This window comes from Pseudorca crassidens, chromosome X (genome assembly GCF_039906515.1).
Source record: "Pseudorca crassidens isolate mPseCra1 chromosome X, mPseCra1.hap1, whole genome shotgun sequence".
Taxonomy (NCBI): domain Eukaryota; kingdom Metazoa; phylum Chordata; class Mammalia; order Artiodactyla; family Delphinidae; genus Pseudorca; species Pseudorca crassidens.
The window spans coordinates 49,537,978-49,554,350 of record NC_090317.1 but is presented as its reverse complement, the minus strand read 5'-3'; the positions used below and the strand labels follow the sequence as shown (position 1 = coordinate 49,554,350).

Below are 16,373 nucleotides of genomic sequence, written 5' to 3'. Positions count from 1 at the left end.
AAATATAGCAGTCTTTGGTTATTTCACAGAGAGAAAAACAGCCCGCTGCTCTTCAGTGGTTTCAGAGGGCAACTCTGTATTATTGCACAGAATAGAAATTGATCTTGATGAGGAGTCATCAAGGGGAGATTGAATGTACTCTTCATCAGTGCAGTCTAGGCATAATATATTTTCAGCAAGTTTCCATCAGGAATGGTTAGCTTCCTCCCCTCTCCCCCTTTAGTTGTTATACTTAAAGAGATATCTTTCAAGTACCTATACAGCACACATTCATAGATCACTGATTGTGCTGGATAAAGGACTCGTATTTTGTTCTTCTTATGAAAAGCTTGTGGGACAAATGCATATCTGTGCCTTATTCAATAATATAATTTAAAAGGTTATGGCTATAACTACAGAAGCAACACACCAAGTGCAAGAGGGAAGTATCCAGAAATACCTGGTAAAATGTGGAATGCATTTTGCATGTTTTCCTCCTTGCTCACATTAATATTTCTGAGATTGATATTCAAAGAAAACAATTGGTCACAAATAAAACATATTGTTTTTCAAAGATGTTTCCTGTTCTCAATGAGGCAAAGAAGTCTTAAACTTGGTGGGGAGAGGGAAGACAATTAAGCCTAGAAATAGGATAAAAGATACTTGAACCTTCGTGCCATCTCGTGGGGAGGAAAAATCCTCCCACTTTTCAGACTTAAGGAATGCAGTTCTTTGGCAGGCTGGCAGTTTTACTTATCAACTGGGAGAGGACTTATGCCAGTTGGTTATATAAAGGTCCACCCCAGCCCCAGTATCTCTGCTAGGTATCTTTCTATATAGTAACATTTACTGACCACTTGCAGTGTGGACCAGGCACCGTGATAAATGGTTTTCATGGATAACCTCATTTAATCCTCTATAACCCTATGGGGTGGTCATTATTTTTATCTCCAGTTTAGGAAGAGGCTGATTCAGAGAAGACTAACCCACCGAAGGTTGGTTGTGCCTGATGCTAAACTAAGATCCTGTAAGCCGGGTGGCAAGGCCAAAGAAAAATTAAGGCAGTGCTGTTCTCCTCCCTGCCAGTTTTCAGGGCTTCTTCTGGACCCCATCCCTTGTTGCAAGGGAGTTCAGGGCTTAGAACTTCTGTTATTACAATAACACATTATTTTATGTGTTGACCATGTTTTTCAGGATAGCCTTGGAACTTGATCCTTTTATTTAAACTTGTTTTTCTTATTAAATATGTCCCAGCATTTTTTGCCAAATGATTTGCACACTGTCTTTAGAATACAACCCACTTGTAAATTGGGACTGCTTCTATAACACAGATAGGGTTGGGGATAGTTTTTCTATCAGATTAGATTGAATATTCCAGTTTGAATCCTGTGATATATAGGAAATTGTGTATGCTGCAGTTAGTTTAACACTTCAGTTGCTGTAAAAGCATAATTTCAATAGTATGTAAATTTAATGTAACTTTGGAGACAGAGTTGCTTTGTTCATTTCAATATTAATTTATTTAAATTTTAGATATTTTAAAATAGGTTTGTTTGTGTAGGCCTGGTAATGTTTTTTTATTTCAATATCATTACATTTGGAAATGAAAGTTACTTTAAAATAGGCTCCAAGGAGGTGTTAGTTAAATTATTAGTAACGAGTTTGGTGCTTTGGAAAAAATTATACTTGTCAATGAATACACATAATGAAACTGCAGTAAACTCTCTTTGTAATGCTGCCATTACAGGGTACACTACCTGTTAATGAGGACTAATTTTGCTATATCATGATTTTACTATATACAGTGATAGTTTCACGAGCAGTAGGACTTTAACATATTAAAAGGTCTGCTATTTTGGGATATTGGAGTGCAGATTCTACCATATTAGAACTTTTGTTTGAGGAACGCATACTTGGAACCTGGTTCCAGAATCTTATATAACCATTGGAGAATGATGAAAGAGATCACTCTAGCTTATCTTTTTGATTTCACTCTCTATTGTGTACTTTATTACTGATCTTTCTTATTGTACTCTTTTCTTTGTATTCTATTTCCACACTTAAAAAAATAATTTTATACAAATAGTACAACTATCTTGTAGAAAAGTTAGTCAAGAAACCAGACTCCCCTCCCCACCCACAATGCGTCTTAATTTTACTATCTTGAGCAAAGCGGTGTTAGTGTTTGTTTTATTTTTTAGTTTTACTCAACAAGATAGTATGGTTATCTTTCCATGTCAAAATATATAAAGCTACATAATTTTGAATGACTCCATAGTATTCTTTTATGTCGGAGATTTGGTGGATTCCCCATCCTCCAACAAACAGCAGACCATTTGGGGTGGAGGGAGATGCTCTTGGGCTTACCTGGGGGAAAGAAAGCAGAGGTGGAAACATAGAGTTACAGAGGGCATGTAGGTCCAAGTCAAGAGGAGAAAGAAACAAGGTATGGGTCAGTGCATAAGCAGTGAACTCTAACTGAATAACTCTGTCCATGGAGAATGGAAGCTTAATGAGTGACAGAGTCCCAGCAATTGCATTAATTAGATAAATCTGCCCTTCCAGGGGAAGAAGGAAGCCAGGGCTTGGACAGGAGTATTCTAAGTCTTCTTCCTAATACTGTTCCCTTCCAGAGAGCAGAGTGAAAGTCTCCTCCCCTCTTTGGAAGCATATCTCATACCATTCCACTGTTGAAAGACATTTGGATTATTTTCAATTTTTAACCATGATAATTCTAAAGTGAGCATCCTTATTTTTGCAACCTTGAAGAATTATTTAATTTTTTTGTCTTTAGATACAAGAAGTAGAATTTCTGGGTCAGGGAATACTCCTATTTGAAGACTTTTGATAGTTGTTACTAAATTGTCAACCCTCACTTATATCTTTTATGTTCCATTTTTATTAGGGAGGTTAGGAAAGATCTTTAGTATTTGAGTACTTACTGTGCACTAGGCATTTACTTTTACCTCATTTAATCCTCACAATTCTGTGAGGTAGATGGAATTCTTGTTCTCTTAGAGATGAAGAAACTGAAGCTTAGAGTGATAAAGTAACTTGCCTAAAGTCATGAAATTTGTGGAATAGAATCAGGAGTCAAATCCAGGTCTGATACCAAAGTTCCTGGTCTTTCCACTGTGTCAAGATGCATCTTTTTTATTCTTCTTTCACATTTCTCTAATCATCAAGCTGAGTTTTGCTAAAGAATGGGTTATTGGGACTGAGGACATGATAGTAATTGAAATGAATGTCCCTGGATTTTATTTTTCTCTACCTCCACCCTGTTCCTGACATGAACCATTTAATATCTTATTGAGATCATCACTGTTCTTTGACCAGAAACATCAGTCTTTACCAGTCATACCATAAGTTATCTTCTTTGTCAGAAAGATAAATATATAAGAAAGGAGATAATGCAGAGCATAAAATACCATCCTATCACCTGATTAGGGGCATATGGCTTGAGGTAAAAAAAAAAAAATTGTGGGGTCATTTTGTGCATTGGGCTAATTTCAGAAAGGACATATTGAACTTTCATGTGCAAAACACTGGACTAGCCACTGCAAGAGTAGTATGATAGAAATGGAATCTCATTCACATCAAACTTACAGTCTAGTTCAGAGAAAAACTATACATGCGTAGATATATATATGTGTGTGTGTGTGTGTGTGTGTGTGTGTGTGTGTGTGTTATTTTCATAAGAACTTAAATAATATAAGACAATATGTAAAAAAATAGTATAGTACACAGTCAATATTTAAGTGTCGTGGGGAGATAGAGTAGAGGAAAGCTGTTGAGGTAGAAAGACAGAGACAATATGTTGTTCATATGTGTCTCCTTAGTGCTGATCACAGTGCCTGGCTGACACAAAGTAGGTACTCAATAAATAATACTCATTTATCAATGGATAAATGAAAAATCATGGAAATAGACTTTTGAGTGGGCCGGGACTTTAGAAGTCAAGTGGTCTAGTTTCCCAAACTAGTTCAAATCTACTTGGAACATTAAAATAACCAAATACCATTTCACACTCATTAAATTGCTACCCCCCCACCACCAATAGTCTGATAATATCAGGTACTGGAAACTCTCATTTTCTGCTCATAGGTGTTGTAAATAGGTACAGTCATGTTAGCGTGTAAATTGGCAGCATCAATTCAAGTTGAAGATAAGTATTATATATCTTATGACATAAAAAAAATCTACTTTAATATATAGACGCTAGAGAAACTCTCACCTATGCGATTGTATTAACTTCCTAGGGCTTCCATAACAAATTACCACAACTTTGGTGGCTTAAAACAACAGAAACTTACTGTCTCAGTTCTGGAGGCCAGAAATGTGAAATCAAGGTGTTGGTAGGGCCATACTCTCTACAAAAGCTCTAGGGGAGATTTCTTCCTTGCCTCTTCTGCTTCAGATAGCTCCATATATTCTTTGGCTTGTGGCTGCATTCCTCCAGTCTCTTCTTCTGACTTCACATAGTCTTCTCCTTTTCCCAGTGTGACTCTCCTCTGTGTGTCTTCTTTTTTTTTTTTTTTTTTTTGCGGTACGCGGGCCTCTCACTGTTGTGGCCTCTCCCGTTGCGGAGCACAGGCTCCGGATGTGCAGGCTTAGCGGCCGTGGCTCACGGGCCCAGCCACTCTGGGGCATGTGGGATCTTCCCGGACCGGGGCACGAACCCGTGTCCCCTGCATCGGCAGGCGGACCCTCAACCACTGCGCCACCAGGGAAGCCCTGTGTGTCTTTTATAAGGACACTTTTCATTGGATTGAGTACCCATCTGGATAATCCAGAATGATCTCACATCAAGATCCTTAACTTAATTATATTAATAAGAATGCTTTTTCCAAATAAGGTCACATTCACAGGTTCTTAGGGTTAGAATGTGGACATATCTTTTTTGGGGCCACCATTCAACTTACCATTTCAACAGAGGTTTAGAGCAGTAGTATTTGTACTGAAACTAAGCCTAACTTCCATGCTGTTTGTTCTGGTCTTCTAGTAGTTCCTGATACATGGCAGGTTATTTCATTACCACGTCAATAATTGAAAACTAGAGAGAAGAGTGATTATGGCTTTATTGCATTACTTTTAAATTTATTAAGGCTAGTTTTATGATCTGGCATATAGTCTATTTTATTGAATGTTCCTGGTGCACTTGAAAGAGAAGATATATTCTGAGCTTGGTTAAAGTGTTCTATAAACATCATTTAGATCAAGTCAGTTCATAGGGTTGTTCGAGTCTTCTATATTCTTAATGATTTTCTGTCGACTTATTTTATCAGTTACTGAAAGAGGCATGCTGAAATCACCAACTCTAATTATGGATTTGTCCATTTCTTCTTTAGTTATGTCGGTTTTTGCTTCATGTATTTTGGAACTCTATTATTAATTATATACACATTTAGGATTGTCTTCTCTATTAATTGACCATTTCATAATAATGGAATATCTTTCTTTATCTTTGGTGATATTCCTTGTCCTAAAGTCTACCTTGTGTGATATTTATTTAGCTACTCCAACTTTTGTATGATTACTATTTGCATGATATATCATTTTCTATCCTTTTACATTTAACCCATCTGTATCTTTATATTTAAAGTGTGTTCCTGGTAGAAAGCATATATTTGGGTATATATATTTTTTATGCTGTCTGATAATCTCTGCCTATTAATCTGTATGGTCAATACATTTACATTTAATATAATTATTAATATCGCTGTGTTTATGTCTATAGTCTTATTTGTTTTCTGTTTCATCTGTCCTTTGTTCCTTTAATCTCTTTTCCTGCCTTCCTTTGGATTAAGTATTTTTTTTTTACAATTCCATTTTATCTCATGTATTAGCTTATTAGATAAACTTCTTTATTTTAGTTTTCAGTGGTTGCTATAGGGTTTACAGTATGCATCTTTAACTTGTGACAGTCTAGCTTAAAATGATATTGTATATATTTCTGTATAAGGTAAGAACCTTACAATAGCATACTTACATTCTTCCCTCTCATCTTTTGTTTTATTGTTGTCATACATTTTACTTCTACATATGTTATAGATCTGACCTTACATTGTATTATTTTTTTCTTCAAATAATCAATTATATTTTAAGGAAAATAAACTAGAAACAATGTCTTATCTATTCTCATTCTCTATTTCACAGACAGTTCTGCCACTCTTCATTCCTTTATGTAGATCTGAGTTTCTATCTGGTATCGATTTCCTTTAACCTAAAGAACTTCCTTTAAATATTTCTTGTAGTGCAGGTTCTCTTCAACTTGATTGTTTCAGATTATGTTTGTCTAGTAACATCTTTATTTTACCTTCATTTTTGAAGGATATTTTCATGGGATACAGAATTCTAAAATGATAGGTCCCCTCCACTCCTTCGGTTTTCTTTTTTTTTTAGCACTTTAAAGATGTCATCTCTTCTCATATGGCTTGAACTGTTTCTGATGAGAAGTCAGCAATCATTTTAAACTCTGATCCCCTCTATGTAACATGCTTTTCTCTCTGGCTACTATTAAGGTTTTTTCCTTTATCATTGGTTTTCAACAATATGATTATAATGTACCTTGGGGTTATTTTATGTTTATTTTGTTTGGGATTCATTGAGATTCTTACATTGTAAGTTGATATTTTTCATCAAATTTGGAAAATTGTGGGTCTTCATTCATTCACATATTTCTTTTGATTTATCCCTTCACCATTTTGGGAGTTTCTTCTGTATTATATCACATTATATTGTCCCATATGTCATTGAAGCTCTCTGATAATTTTTTAACCATTTTATTTTTCCTTTCTGTGCTTCAGATTGGTAGTTCTTATTGACATTATTTCTATTTCACTCATCTTTTTTTTTTTTTATTGCAGTGTCTAATCTGCTATTAGCCCATACAGTGAAATTTTCATTTCAGATATTGTAGTTTTCAACTCTAGAGTCCTATTTGGTTCTTTTTTTTATAGTTCCATTTCTATTCTCATGGTGTTCATGTTTTCTTTAAATCTTGAATATACTAATAATATCTGTTTTAAAATCTTTGCCAGCTTTTTCTGCCATCTCTGTCACTTCTGTATTTGTTTCTATTGGGTGATTTTCCTTGTGTCTTTGTCATATTTCCCTGCTTCTTTGATTATCTGAGAATTTTTGACTGGATTCTAGATATTAGAATGTGACATTGTTGAATATTGTAATTTGGTTATCTTAAAGCGTGTGAGGCTTTGTTCTGGCTGTTAATTTATATGTAGATCAGCTTGATCATTTCAAGACTTGTTTTTAAACTTTGTATGTATCTAAAGTAGCATTTCCTATAGGGCTAGTTTGGCTCTACTTCTAAAGTGTGGACTTTTTCTGGTCTCTGAATACTCAATGAAGTCTTTTCACTCTGGCTGATCAGAATGTCTCCCAGCCCTGTGTGATCTCCAGCAGGTGTTATGTTTATTCTTTTTTGGTAGTCATTCCTTCTCTAGTACAGTAGTGTTCTCTGCCCATCCTCATCAAGTCTCCCTTACCCTTGTTCAGATTAGTATTCAGCCAAAAACTCAAGGAGACTCCACTATGGATGTCTGGAACTATTTTTCTGTGGGGCTTTCTCTTCTCTGATACTGTACCCCATAAATCGAAACTGCCTCAGCCTCCCTGATCTTGCATCTCTCTCTCTTCAGCTCTGTAAGACTACAGTACTCTGCATAATTTCCCCCTCCCTGAACTTTAATGGGGAATGTGCCTCCACACACAAAACTGGTATGACTATAGGGCTCACTTTGTTTTCTTTGTCTCAGGGATCACAGCCCTGTGCTGCCTGTTGTCCAATGTCTGAAAACAGTTGTTTCATATATTTTGTGTAGTTCCCTAGTTGTTTACAGATGGAGGGCTAGTCTAGTACCAGTTACTCCTTTATGGCCAGAAGCAAAAGAATTCCCTAATACAGCTTTTATAGATGGATGAGGGGTATTTGGTTGCCATTCTTTAGTTAATAGACTTTTGAATTTGTGTTCATTTTTTTCTTGGGTGTTGCATTTAAAAAGTAACCTTTCTTAATTCAAGGGCAAAATTTTATATACATAAATATCTATATAAAACCATGAGGTAGCTGTCTAAGTTTAATTAGTCATACAGACTTGTTTGTGGGTTGTTTTTAGAATTCTTGTATGTATGAGAGACATTTATATGCTGAATTTGTATGTAGTCTGTTTCAACTAAAGAAAGTTATTACAATTGTGACCTACTTTTTTCCATTGTATTTTATTCACTAATAGCCAAGTGTTTTGATAGAGTGTAAAGCAACATTTTACTAGTTTCTCAAATCCCTTGCTGTGTTCTCTTGCAGAATGACATTTTTCACTATTTATGTCATAGTACAGAATATAGAATATGAAAATATAATTGTCCACTTCTCTTAACTGCAATTACAATTTGAATAGTCTCACAAGATACATTTCTTTTCCCCCAGACATAAGTGAAGCCTCTTTTGAGCTCAGAGCAAAAATTAAGGACTGTTTTCGATTGAGTCCCCAGGACACTCGGTTTTTCATTCTAGGTAGCACTATCTCATTTTTACATTTCCTGTGTTGTCTCTGTAGATGGTTAGAAAAGCAATACTTCATCAAAACGAAGGGTTCCTGCCAGAACCCCTCTGTGAGATGGTTATTAAAAGCATGTCCCTTCCTCTCCAATTCAGAGTGCAAGATTTTCACTGAGGTTATATGCTTGAGTTCTTCTGACACAAGGGAGAGGGGAGCGAAAACAGCTCTCAAACCTGGGTTTATAGCCTTCGGTATCATTTGGTATTTCAGTGAACTAGGTGAGGTGTTTCTTAATCTTTTTCTACCTCTGTATCATTAACGTGGTTGATCATCAGTGAGAGCCTCAGTCAAACAAAAATGGAAACTTTGTAATTTATGTATAGCTTTAAAAAGGCAAAGAAATGAAGGATTATTGCAGTTGGTGCAGTCTCCGATACAATTAATATCAAATGCATATAAATCCTATTAGAGATCTGTCATGGGTGAAAAAGGAATATGAAAAATGCGTGACCTATCTTTATTAGATTCAGTTAGAGAGAGACCATACAGAGCTAAGGAGCTTTATGAACTGCATATTAATCATAACCAGTCTTCTGAGATAAACCTATTTCTTGTAACTTATCAAAGCTGTACAGAAGATTAGTCATTCCCTTTGGTAAAAGAATGTTTTACATATTGTTCTGAGTTTTGAACATCACAGCTTTAAAAACTGATTAACAGATATTTTAATACTAAAATATATCTCATTGAATTATATAGCTTAGGCAGCTATTATCCTGTAATGCCACCTCAATAGGGAGATGGGCTCTTTGTCAAAATCTCTACATCATTGTTTTGTTGCATATTGAACAAGACACTCTAGGGAGTTATATTAGAGACCAGACAAAAGAACTTTGCTACAGCGAGCAATCATTAAATCATGCAGAAATATTTCTTTCTTAAATCTTTACTTTAAGCAACAATTGGTAGTTGCCAGCACCATTTTTTTAATGTCACTTTCAATTCCTGAAGTCTTTTATCTCTGAAAAGGAACAGAATTAGCTTATGGGGATGGTTAAGACCATCATGTTAACGCACAGTATTACTAAAGATAGGGGATGTATAACAGCTATAATCTGACAAAGATAATTAAGATAGTATTTTAAAAACATGTGAGAAGGTTTCATAAGATTATGAAACTTTTAGATAAAACATAAAGAGTAACAGGTTTAAGATGTATTTTCTATTGTTGGTTCACAAAACTTAGAGTTGTTGAGTGATTTAAACATTTAGTTTCTGACCTCCTGTTGCCACTTGTGAGTGCCCACAATGTATTAAGTCTTGTCGATAAAAATATAAAACCACATCATGTTGAAGATATGTAATAATATATGTCATTTTATTACTTCATTTTCATTTTTCTAAAACAATAGGCTTATTTAAAAAGTTAAAAAATATGGAAGTATACCCACTAAAAATAAAATCTCTCATTCTTCCCATCCTATACTCTAGGGGTAACTACTGTTAATAATTTGGTGTATAATCCTTCTGCATATCTTTAAAAAAACTCATTTATTGAAGGAATACACATAAAAGTGCACAAATTATAAGCAAGCAGTTCAATGAATTATCTCAAAGGCAATTCACCCTCATAACCAACACCCAATTCAAGAAGTAGAACATTGCCAGTTCTTCCCAATTCCTGTTGCCTTCCTCCTCCCCAAAGATAACTACTAATTTGACTGGAAGCACTATAGTTTAGTACTGCCTCTTTTGTTTTTTGGCCGCTGCATGGCCTGCGGGATCTTAGTTCCCCGACCAGGGATCGAACCCACAATCCGTGTAGTGGAAGCATGGAGTCTTAACCACTGGACCACCAGGGAAGTCCCTAGTACTGCCTATTTTTGAACTTTATATGAATTGAGTCATAGAGTATCTCTTTTTCTGATTCTGGGTTCTTTCACTCAACCCCTTGTTTGTGAGACTCATTCACAGTCTTGAATGTAACTGTGGTTTTTCATTTTTTTGTTCTATAGCCCAGGTTGGCAAACATTTTCTGTAAAGGGCCAGACGGTAAATATTTTAGACTTTGTGTATGATTGTAGTCCCTGTCACAACTGCTCAGTTTGACTGTTGTAATACAAAAGTAGCCATAGACAGTATACAAATGAATGTGGTTGTATTCCAATAAAACTTTATTTACAAAAATAGGCTGCAGGCCTGATTTTGCCCATGGGCCATAGTTTGCCAACCCCTGCTGTACAGTATTCCATTATATAAATATATCAAAATTAACTTACCCATTCAAATATTGACAGACCTTTGTGTTTTGGCAATGAATACTGTCATACATGTGTTTTTGTATACATGTGCATGCATTTCTGTTTTGTATATAGAGTTGCCTCCTCAAAGGTTACATACCTAGGTTCAACATCAATAGTAATGCCAAATGGTTTTCCAAAGTGGTGGATTAATTTACACTCCTACCGGTAGTTACACTCATCATCAGTTGTTATTGTCAGTCTTTTTAAGAGATATTTTCCTTACTAAATTAAGTTATACATAATACATGATGATATTTTCATTAAAAAATTAAAACATTAGAGACTCCATGTATCAACTTATATTATCTAATCACAAAAGTCCATATAGAAAATTTTGCATAATATGTTAGCCTCTCATTTAACCACTTATTTTCCTTAATCCTCATATGCTAAAGGAGCGACACAGCATACATTGTGTAAATTATGTATTGAACTGATTGAACTGACTTTTATTCTCAACAATTATCTCATGGTAGCATTAGTGTGGCCATGCAGAACAAAGGAGAATACGTCAATCCTAGATAACATAATTTCTGCACGTGTACTCTATTAATAGCCTTTTCTGAGGTTATCTATGACCTTTAACTTAGAGTCTAAATCCAAAGTCCTTTTCTCAAATGTCATCTTCTTGAAATTTTTTTTTGGCATTTGGTATCAACTACTATCCATTCTTTCTTGACTCTCTGGTGCTTTCTACCTATCTGTACCCTGTTTCTATTTCCTAGCTTCCCATTTTCCTGCCTCAATAATTTTGCCTAGTTCCTGGGTTTTTGTTCAAGGCCTTTATTCTCCTGCTGAAATTTGCCTGCTGTGATGAGTTCATGTTATCATCCTTATGTGTATGCCCTTTTTAAAAATTTATTTATTTATTTTTGGCTGCGTTGGGTGTTCGTTGCTGTGCGTGGGCTTTCTCTAGTTGCGGCGAGCAGGGGCTACTCTTCGTTGGGGTTTGTGGGCTTCTCATTGCAGTGTCGTCTCTTGTTGCGGAGCACGGGCTCTAGGCATGCGGGCTTCAGTAGTTGTGGCGCGTGGGCTCTAGAGCACAGGCTCAGTAGTTGTGGCACATGGGCTTAGTTGCTCCGCGGCACGTGGGATCTTCCCAGACCAGGGCTCGAACCCTGGTCCCCTGCATGGTCAGGTCTTAACCACTGCGCCACCAGGGAAGCCCTATGTGTATGCCCTTAAATTTACATCTTTGATCCAGACTTCTCACCTGCCTTCTGGTCTTATATTTCCAGATACCTAGAAGGTATGATTATTTCATCTCATCTTCTCAAATTTAAATATCTAAAGTGAAACTCATAATATTCACCATTTATTTTCTCTTTTCTCCTTCCCCCCAAAGTCCCAACTTCCTCTTTACTCCATTTAACAAACACAGAGTAGATAGAAGTGTTTTATTAGGCTTTGATAACTAGGAAGGAATAGAACAATTTCTTATTTGGTTAAATGAAAGGAAAGGGAAGGAATGGCACATTTTATAAAACTCGTATTAGGAAAGAAATTTATAACTTATTCAAAATGATATGAAGTACTGTTAACTTGGATATTTGTTCATCAAATATAACTCATTTTACAGCCACAGTTTGGGGTAATTAAGCAAGTTAATTTTGGAAAATAGTATAAGAGTAGTGCTAGATCATTCTAATTGAACAATGATCATAGTTCAGTTCTCTCTACTGTTCCAAAAATAAAATTATAAATATATGCTAAAATTTAAAAATAATTTATTCAGCATAAATAAGTGATAACTATCATCTTAAAAAAGGGATTGCTTCTGGGTGGTTAAGAAAAAGCATGTCTTTCCAGTGAGGCACTAATATTCTCTGAATCTAAATGGAATTAGTTTAAAACTTTTGAGAAAAGCATATAATTCATAAGGGTGTCATTTCCAAATGTGGAAGCCCTTAATCTCATAGGGAATGGGGAGAGTCACTGAAAGTCTTTAATATTCTTGATATACTGCCAACATGTAGGGTACTTAGGTGAATTTGCTGGTAAACTAACATAGGTAAAATAACGTATATTTGGGTGCCTGCTATGATGCAGGCATTATTATAGCAGCTTGTAAGGACAAAGAGAAAAAAAATACACACATGTATGTTCATGTACATACACATGCATATATGTACACACGCATATAGATAGATAGACAGATAGATAGATAAAATCCCAGGTGTAAATGCTGTGGTGAAAAGAATGGAAATAGACCAGGGTAGAGAGTACCAGGGGTGAGGTTTACAATTTGAAGTAGGATGGTCAGGATAGGCGTTGTTGTGATATTTGAGTGAAGATGAGAACAAGGTAAGGGAGTGAGCCAAACAAACACCTGATACAGTGTTTATCTAGTAGGTTTTTAATTTACTTCTCACTTCATTCCTGAAAGGATTTGGTGCCTAAATTAGTTAGTAGATCAAAACTGAAGTAAAACATGATACAGTGACATTTTCTGCCTTTGATAACATAAGGGAACCATGCTAGGGAAAACGTAGTTTACTCTGGGGAAGTGGTCTGCCTAGACTTTCGTTTTACTGTCAGTGTGCTCTCTGGGGTTCCATGCTGCCCACAGTCGTCACTGAGGGTAGGTATGTCACTGTAATGTTTCCTCGCCTGATGAAATTGACTTAGATTGGAACATCACCTCAGACCCTGAAGCTTGTTCTTTTGGAGTGCAGATTTTCTAATCTAAATATCCAATGAGATGGAATGCCAGAAAGTTTACTGGAAACGCCTACGTAATGTGAAGCCATTGTAACAGTGATTGTTTGGAAATAATTCTTCCGATGTTATTATCTGCTGAGTGAAATAATGCTGAATTTCTGGTAAAGGTGAAGGCAGATAAGACCTAAAAGTAGTCCTCAAATCACACAGTATAGGAAATTACCTATTCCAGTTATGTAGCATCTGCTCTGGTTGCTGACTTTCCCCATTATTCACCATCACTGTAATTGAGAGACCTGGAATATCTAGAAAGTGAACTCTGAATAGATGGCTCTTAGTTTGTTATGTTACTGCTAAGTATCATTGGAATAAATAGAGGTGTTGTTTTCCAGGATGTTTGGTGATTATTCTACACAGAAACCTAATAGTTGTATCCTGACTTTCCAACTCAGTATTCAGAATTCTAGAATCTGTTTGGGGAATTTTCCTTCTACTTTTATGTAGTTTTATAGATAAATCTTCAGTTTTCCATTACGGCAACGTATCACTCATATTAAAGTGAGAACACACAGGGCTTGTAATTTGAAAAATTAAGGATTAGCTATTAATTTTATAGGTTCTAACTATGTATGATCCAATGTACCTTCACTTAGTTGCCTGGCTTCTGGTTTCTGTTAAACTGGAATTGCCACTTTAACATTAAATGCTAAATGTCATATGTTTGTTTAGCTGATTGTATATATTTAACTCCCGCAACAAGGAAGGAGAGGTATTGACATCCTGGACTCATTAGTGAAGGAACCAGGTCAATAATAATCCAGCTGGGCCAGTGGGCAACTTTAAGTAAGGAAGGGAGTATAGGTAAATGTCGTTGGTTTAGGCACCTAGGTTTCAGTGTTGAAGAGGAATCATTGATAGTCTAGGAAATTGAGAACCAGAGTCTGGGACCCAGGAACAGCATCTGGGCTAAGAAAAAAGTCCTAAATAGATGTCAGATATGCTCGACAAAGGAAAGAGGATACCAGGAATTCATAAAACTTGATATGGAGCTAAAGGTTTTATAGACCATGAGCTTTTCTGCTGAGAAGCATATCAGTGCAGAAAGGACACTTAGAGGGACTCTGGTCCACGAAGCTCAGATTGGGAAGGAGGCCGCTCCTAGATCTACTGTCCACCACAGGTGAGATTTGGTGTTGCAGAAAAACAACAAAATCTCCTTGTGGACCTTAAAAAATATGTGAGCCCTTTATGAGGTTCATGTTTCATGTAAATTAAAAATAACGTATCTCAAAGCACAATCGGTTTAAAAATTGTATAGTTTTTTGCCCACTCTTAATTGGGAAGATTTAGTTTCTTGACCTTTTGTATTACATATCACTCTCATTCCTAGATACTTTAATAAAGATGCCATCCTTCCCACTCTCTCCTATCTTCACAATGGGGCTGATTTAACAAATACTCAATAGATAGGCAAAAATCCCACCAGCATTGATTGGTAACTCAAAGGAGGTGTGGATATGGAATAAAGAATAGAATTATAAAATTTACAAAATGCCATCAATTGCACCAGTACCTGTATTACTCTAAAGACTAATCATTGTTCTGCATTTATAGTGACAAAAGATTTTCTATTAGGCAAAAGAAAAAAAAAATGAATGTGCATTCTTTCCTCATCCCACCTCCTATTTTTTTTTAATATTTTCTTTCTTGCTTGCTTTCATGCTTTCTTTCTCTTTGGCTGCATTGGATCTTTGTTGCTATGCACGGGCTTTCCCTAGTTGCGGCGAGCAGGGGTCTACTCTTCGTTGTGGTGCGCAGGCTTCTCATTGCGGTGGCTGCTCTTGTTGTGGAGCATGGGCTCTAGGTGCGCCGGCTTCAGTAGTTGTGGCACGCAGGCTCACTAGTTGTGGCTTGTGGGCTCTAGAGTGCAGGCTCAGTAGTTGTGCCTCACCAGCGTAGTTGCTCTGCAGCATGTGGGATCTTCCCGGACCAGGGCTCAAACACATGTCCCCTGCATTGGCAGGCGGCCTCTTAACCACTCTGCTACCAGGGAAGTCCCTACACCTCCTATTTTGAATGTATGTGCAAGGCTGGTTTAAATCTTCCTCAAAAGTTTACAGTAAAAAAATGTATGTGCTTCACATAGACATGGTAATGCCTAATTGTCCATTAAAGAAGACATTTCACATTTTCAACATGAACGATTTCCTAACTCCAAACATTTTTATTAAGCCATTTATTCAACAGAGGAGGGCTGGCACAGCAAGCATTAGTGTAGATGTTTTTCAACTACTACTGTGTCAGGAATGTCCATAGAAATACATTTGAAACACCACATTGAGGAAAAAATTCTTTAACGGAAATCCAAATAACACCAAAAAATGATCGTTACCATTGGACTATAAGATTAGTATACAGTTTGATTTTTGTGACTATTTAAGGATATCACCCTTTAAAGGTATCTTACCATTTTCTCTTAAATTTTCTTCTATTGATGATTGTTTTAAATTACACAATGCCAGGGATCTTCACTTTATCCTCTTTCATCACTTAAAAGTGGCTTCTTACACTACCTTGAACAGTATCATGTATTTTTTTTTTTTTTTTTTGCGGTATGCGGGCCTCTCCCTGTTGTGGCCTCTCGCATTGCGGAGCACAGGCTCCGGACGCGCAGACTCAGCAGCCATGGCTCACGGGCCCAGCCGTTCCACGGCATGTGGGATCTTCCCGGACTGGGGCACGAACCCGTGTCCCCTGCATCGGCAGGCAGACTCTCAACCACTGCGCCACCCGGGAAGCCCTATTTGTGTGTTTTAAAAGTACTTAAAGATATGCTTGGTAAAGATGTTATTAATTGCTTATTGCATATTTCATTGATTGTTATATCAAATAAAAGAGTAAATTATTAAGT

The 16,373-nt window shown here is 36.4% G+C and overlaps 1 protein-coding gene across 5 annotated transcripts in view; it reads left to right on the top strand.

Moving 5' to 3' along the window:
- Positions 1-16,373, top strand: part of DIAPH2 (diaphanous related formin 2) — an 891,422-nt gene that overhangs the window by 119,927 nt on the left and 755,122 nt on the right. The gene's annotated exons all lie outside the window — the stretch shown is intronic.